Below are 6814 nucleotides of genomic sequence, written 5' to 3'. Positions count from 1 at the left end.
GTAACAAACCTGCACGTTGTGCACATGTACCCTAGAACTTAAAGTATAATAGAAAAAAAAAAAGAGTCTCCAGGAGATCTCCAGGAGATCTCACTATGTTGCCCAGCTTGGTCTCAAACTCCTGACCTCAAGCGAGCCTCCTGCCTCGGCCTCCCAAAGTGTTGACATTACAGGCATGAGCCGCTGCGCCCAGCCCCAGCTGCTTCACGTTCGTGTTAATACTTGGTATTGTCTTTTTAATTTCCATTTGCTGGTGGGTGTAAAATGCTATAATATTGGAGCTTTCATTCACAGCTTCATGAGTTTTTTACTGGCCTCTTTGGCCCATATTGAATTATTATCTGTGAGTTCCCATGGCACTTATCATCTGTGCTACTGACTACTTTTAGTTCTATGTGATATTCTGATGCCATTGAATTATTTCGAGAGTATCTCCCATATCTCCAGATGGGCTGTACCTTCTAGAAGGGAATATTTGTCTCTTATTGTTTACTGTCTGGAGTGCTTAGCCAAGCACTGGGCCCAAAATGATTGCTTCAGACCAGAGCTAAAAACTGCAAGGTTAGACCTTCTGAATTAGAAGTGTACTCGTTTTTGTTAAGTCCACAAAGATTAAAAAATTCCCAAATGTAGATGGGAGCATTCACATGACTTTATCAAAGATGAGCAAAAACATTCCCTAAATATCCTGCTGGCTTTTATTTTTCGTAGTGTAAAAAGATGAGTATTGTTGAAATACATCCCCTTGTCTTCATGGCTTTTGCAAAGTTTGACTCTATACATTGCATCAGTTATCCAGTGTACATAACCAAGGTTAAATGGTTCTTGGTGCTTTATTTGTCTTAGTTTTTGTGGCTAGCTTGTGTGGTGCTCCTTAAACTGGTCTTTGGTGAACATCTCTTATTTGTGATAAAGCAACAATGCCATCAATCAGTTCTTTAATAATTGTGTTGTGCCAAAATATTTCCTTGGTTCTGCGAAAAGAAAGTGATAGGTCAATTACATATTGATGGAAATGAAGTAAATTGATAAAGTGTTTCTCTTTAATCAATAAGACAGCTCTCTTACTGGGTGCTCATTAACTTTTCTACCTACTTTCAACAGTGAGAAAGATAGGTATATAAATCTCATTGATTTTAATCTTTGCTTTTCTAAAGCTTCACAAATTTGGAGTGATTTTGATAAAAGTCAGTCAGAATTGTAGTTAATACTTTACGTTAGCTGCATGTTTGCATATATTTTTCCTTCTAGACTGTAAATTCTCCAAGAGAGGGACCACATCTTTGTATCTCCAACACCTAATGCAGGTGTTTATTAAAGGCATAGCATGATCTACAACCACATCAGTAGCACAGATGAATTGTGCACACACCATGTTGAAAGAAGCCAGACATGAAAAAGAACATACGGCATGATTCAGGGTTTGAATCTTAACTCTTCCCAAGTTACTGTATAACTTGGGAAAATTATAGTGTCCTTATCTGTAAACTGGGGATAATAATAGTTCTCACTTCATAAAGTGTTGAGAGGACGAGAAATGGGAATGAGATTATCACTTGGAATTTTGGAACCTCAAAGGGTTTGATCCTGGATCATTCTGTCCCAGATGAGCTTTGTGATCATGGGTGAGCTATTTAACCTCACTGAACTTCAGTTTCCTCATCTATGCAATGGGGATCATGCCCCATCTACAGAATTGCTGTAGGAATTATGTTTACATAGTGGGTGCTCCATAAATGGTAGTTGCCTTTGTTATCATCGTTATAATACAGCGAGTCCTATGTAGAGAGGCATTGCAATGATATAGGCAAGAAAGTGGCATAGGGTGAAATCATAGTGAAATTAGCTCAACAAACGATGAAGGGTTTGAATCCTTCTAGGAATGCCAATTAATTCTCAGACATAGAGAAGGAAGTGACATCAATAACAATAGCAAACAGATTCACAATCCTTTTCCTGCCCTTCCTCCCTCCCTCCTTACTTCTCTCTTTCTCTTTCTTCTTTCTTTCTTTCTTTCTTCTTTCTTTCTTTCTTTCATTCTTTCTTTCTTTCTTTCTCTTTCTTTCTTTCCTTTTTCTTTCTATCTTTCTTTCTTTCTTTCCTTTTTCTTTCTATCTTTCTTTCTTTCTTTCCTTCTCTCTCTCTTTCTTTTTTTCTTTCTTTCTTTTTTCTTTCTTTCCTTCTCTCTCTCTCTTTTTCTTTCAATGGAGTCTCGCTCTGTCACTCAGGCTGGAGTGCGGTGGTGTGATCTCAGCTCACTGCAACCTCCGCCTCCAGGGTTCAATGATTTTCCTGCCTCAGCCTCCCGAATAGCTGGGATTACAGTCATGCGCCACCATGCCCAGCTAATTTTTGTATTTTTGATAGAGACAGAGTTTCACTATGTTGGCCAGGCTGGTCTCCAACTCCTGACCTCAGGTGATCCGCCCACCTTCGCCTCCCACAGTGTTGGGATTACAGGTGTCAGCCACCACGCTTGGCCCACAGTCCGTTTCATACAATTAAGTTCAAGTAAAAACTGAAAGGAAAAATAAAGAAAACTCTATAGCAAAGGCCATAACCTTTCCCACTGCAAGCCACAAGAACAAAGGCATCATTTTACATCATGGCTCCAGTGCACCTGTAATCCCAGCTGCTTGGGAGGCTGAGGCACGAGAATTGCTTGGACCTCGGAGGCAGTGGTTGTAGTGAGCAGAGATTGAACCACTGGGTGACAGAGTGAGACCCTGTCTCAAAAATAAATAAATACATACATACATACACACACATACATAAATAAATGGATCACAGCCTGCAGCTTGAAAAACATTGCCTTAAACTAATCTACAAGTTGAAACCTTCTTGTTTAATTTTAACTTTTTGTCTTCAATTATGCATCTTTATTCAGTCTATCTCCTTTGCTTCTTCACCTCCTTTGACCTTTGAAGGAAAATATGGATTAAAATGTCTCTCCACATTTTGATTTTGAGGTGAACGATGTTCAAGGGAAGCCATTTAAATGTGATATAGCAATAGCTTCTAAAACATTTATTATTGTTTATTTAGGTGTAAGTTGAAAGAAAAAAATTACAGTGCTATTTTGATAAATGTTTCAGTAAAAGTATTCCACAACCAGAGTCTTGATTTTATATGACTCTAACTGCTTAATACAAACATTGGAGTCATATAAAAACAACACTTTTAGACTTTGGAATACGCTGTTCCTCTGAAGAAAATGAAATAGAATAATAGAAAACTTGCATTTAAAACTTATTCTTGATTTTATTTCCTCTTTTTGATCCAGTTTCAAACTTATGACTGACAAGAAAAATAGGATAGTCTTATACTCTGGTTTTGATTGCTGTAGGTATTGTAAAAATTGTAATATCTGAGATTTTTTTAAAAAGCTCTATGTTGAAGTCATTGAATTTTAGCTTTCTCTATGTTTTATTTGTTCTGTTTTTGAATTACACCACCCCAAATGACTATTTAGCATCTAATATGTTGGATACAATATATTTGTTTCCATAGACGGTCTGGCAGAACAACAGTGCTGCCTAAATTTCAATTCAGGTGGGCAAACATTTGTGGAGCACCTTGTAGCCAGTAGTAATGCATGAACTAGGGCCTGGGTTCGTAAATTGAGGCCTTGGTCAGTGCTTTCCTAGAGCTGGAATGAGGCATCGAAAATTGTCCTTACTGGTGGCTCACACCTGTAATCCCAGCACTTTGGGAGGCCGAGGCGGGTGGATCACTTGAGGTCAGGAGTTTGAGACCACCCTGGCCAACATGGTGGAACCCTGCCTCTACTAAAAATACTAAAAATTAGCTGGGTGTGGTAGTGTGCACCTTCGGTCCCAGCTACTTGGGGGGCTGAGGCGCAAGAATCACTTGAACCCGGGAGGCAGAGGTTACAGTGAGCGGAGATCGCACCACTGCAGTCCAGCCTGGGTGACAGAGTGAGACTCTGTCTCAAAAAATTAAAAAAAAAAAATCATCCTTACTGAATGAACCCTGTGGAGGTTGTTCAGCCCTGGTTGTATGTCCTTGTTGTGGTTAAAAACATAAATAGGAGTCATTGAGACCTATACGTGCCCCAGTCCTAACCACTCTCCTTCTTTACCACACCCACAGCTTCTTGCACGCCAGTTTGCCCTGTAAGCAGGCAGTGGTTGGTCTCAGCTTCATTCTCCAGGCATGCCTTGACCTTCAGCAGCTGCGTTTAGCCTGGCTCTGGCCCTTGGTCTTGTGACACCCTTGAAGGAGCTGGGTCTCCAGGCACTAACCTCTACCTGAGGCTGGTGCTTGGCCTTTGATTCAGTCAGCTTGGCTTTGAGGGCTGTTTTCTGAGAGTGGAGTGAAGTTTTCCCAAGAGAAGAGATGAAATAAAGAGTCATTTGGGTAGATTAGCATCAGAAAGTTTTCCTATTCACTCTGCAGGAAGGGAATATACACTGGATGGATGTTACTGTCTCATCTTCTAACCTCTTCTCTTTCAGGGAAAACAGAGATAATCTACACAGATGCCATGTTTTAAGACGGTGAGGTTTTGATTTAACCAGAAGGAGAATATCTCAGGCTGCCTGTCTTCTGTACCTAGTGCATCCCTATGGTGAAGGAAAATCCTCCTTTCTTAAGGTAGAACAGTGATTTTTCAGGCGATTTTGTGCCTCCCTTCCACCCTCATTTGGCAATATTTGGAGACATTTTTGGCTGACGTAATAAGGGGCGGGGGGCATATTACTGGTACCTACTAGGGAGAGGCCATAAACTTCCTGCAACCCGCAGGACAGCTCTCCAAGAATTATCCAACCGAAAATATCTATAGTGCCAAGGTTGAGACACTCTGCCTTAAAACCCGACATTTGGATGTTATGCATTTCAAAAGTTTCAGGAAACTGCTTGAATTAGGGTGAATCTGATCTAATTTTAATTCCCTGTAACATTAATTCTGCCACTCTGAATTTTTTTTTTTAATTCAAACAATTTCTATTTGCAGAGTCATAGATTTTAGAACTAGACGATACGTACCTTAGTAATCACCAACTCCCTGCTTTGCAGAAAAAAATGAGGCCTAGAGAGAGATACTTTTAGAGGAGTGACTTATCTAAGGTTACACAGTGAGCTTTGAGACAACCCGAGACTGAGGCTCAGGCCCACCAGGTCAATGAAAAATACAGCCACTTCCTTATGTATGATTAGTTTCATCAAAGTTTCCCTATGGCTAAAGTGTAATTCTCAGAAGATAAAGATGCTGCTGCTATCCTCGTTCCTATTCTGCTGCTCCTGAAACATTGGACACTTAAAAAATTCTTATGAACGCTCCTATTTTTAAGTATAAGTGAAAAATTTATTTTAAAAGTGATACATTGTTATTCAAGTTTATTTATTTATTTATTCTTTGAGACAGAGTCTTGCTCTGTTGCCCAGGCTGGAGTGCACTGGCGTGATCTCAGTTCACTGTAACCTCCACCTCCTGGGTTCAAGCAATTTTCCTGCCTCAGCCTCCCGAGTAGCTGGGATTACAGGCATGACCACCATGCCCCGGTAATTTTAGTATTTTTAGTACAGACAGGGTTTTGCTGTGGTGGTCAGGCTGTTTTTGAACTCCTGACCTCAGGTGAACTGCCCCCCTCGGCCTCCCAAAGTGCTGGGATTATAGATGTGAGCCACAGCGCCCACCCTGTTATTCAAGTTTAAATGTATTAAATCTCCTTAAAAAGGAGCATATATACTTCTTGATATTTAATGAAATCCTAGCTGACCTACATGCAGGAATTTAATCTAGATTAATTCTTTTAAGCTTTCAGTCAGGAGCCTTGCCTAATCACCTACCTGGAGAGAGAAGCAGTGATCTCATTCTGAACATGGGCCAACATTTCCCTAACAGCAAGTTTATGCTGACGTTTGTGGTATCTCAGCTAATTCAGTGGCTGTCGTGTTTGCAAAGTAGGGCCCGACATGTGCAGTTAATCATTTTGTTTCAGGTGTTTTTCATACATTAAATGGAAATTTTCCTGTCCAAGTTACTAATTGGAAAAGCCCAAGATTTTGGCTTTTGCTTAAGAGTCCTAAAAAAAAACCCTTTATTAGGGAATATCATGTTTTGGAAACATATTGCTGAGAATTTATGTGAAATTGTGCAATTGTTTGTGTGGGCAATTGGTTTATGGTGTTTTCACCCAGGGAAAGTTTTTTTTTTTTTTTTTTGGGATGGAGTTTTGCTCTTGTTGGCCAGGCTAGAGTGCAGTGGCGTGATCTTGGCTCACTGCAGCCTCTGCCTCCCAGGTTCAAGCAATTCTCCTGCCTCAGCCTCTCGAGTAGCTGGGATTACAGGCATGCACCACTATGTCCGGCTAATTTTGTATTTTTTTAGTAGAAATGGGGTTTCTCCATGTTGGACAGGCTGGTCTTGAGCTGCTGACCTCAGGTGATCTGCCCGCCTCGGCTTCCCAAAGTGCTGGGATTAAAGGCATGAGCCACTGTGCTGGGCCCCATCCAGGGAGAGATTTTTTTGTACCAAGTCTACTGTAGACTGTAGTTCAATCTCCAGGGCCTACAATGCTGGCTCCTGTACATTCGTCTCAGTCTTAGCCGAATTGGGTGCAGCAGCGGCAACCTGCTGTTGCAGCACTCTTCTCTGAAATACCAAAATAAAAACAGTCATTTATCAGCGAAGCGAAGTTGTCCTAGATTTCCTGACCTTGGCTGTGTTTTTTGTTTACTTCATTGTTGAATCTAATTTCAGCATCTTGGTGATCGTGGTTGACCATGGCTTCAGAGTGCATTCTCACGTCATGAGGAGCAGTGTTAGAACAGCTCGAGGTGGGCTGAC

Source organism: Colobus angolensis, unplaced genomic scaffold, assembly GCF_000951035.1.
Source record: "Colobus angolensis palliatus isolate OR3802 unplaced genomic scaffold, Cang.pa_1.0 Scaffold83, whole genome shotgun sequence".
NCBI classification, from domain to species: Eukaryota; Metazoa; Chordata; class Mammalia; order Primates; family Cercopithecidae; genus Colobus; species Colobus angolensis.
The sequence above is the reverse complement of the archived record's forward strand: the minus strand, read 5'-3'. Positions refer to the sequence as shown.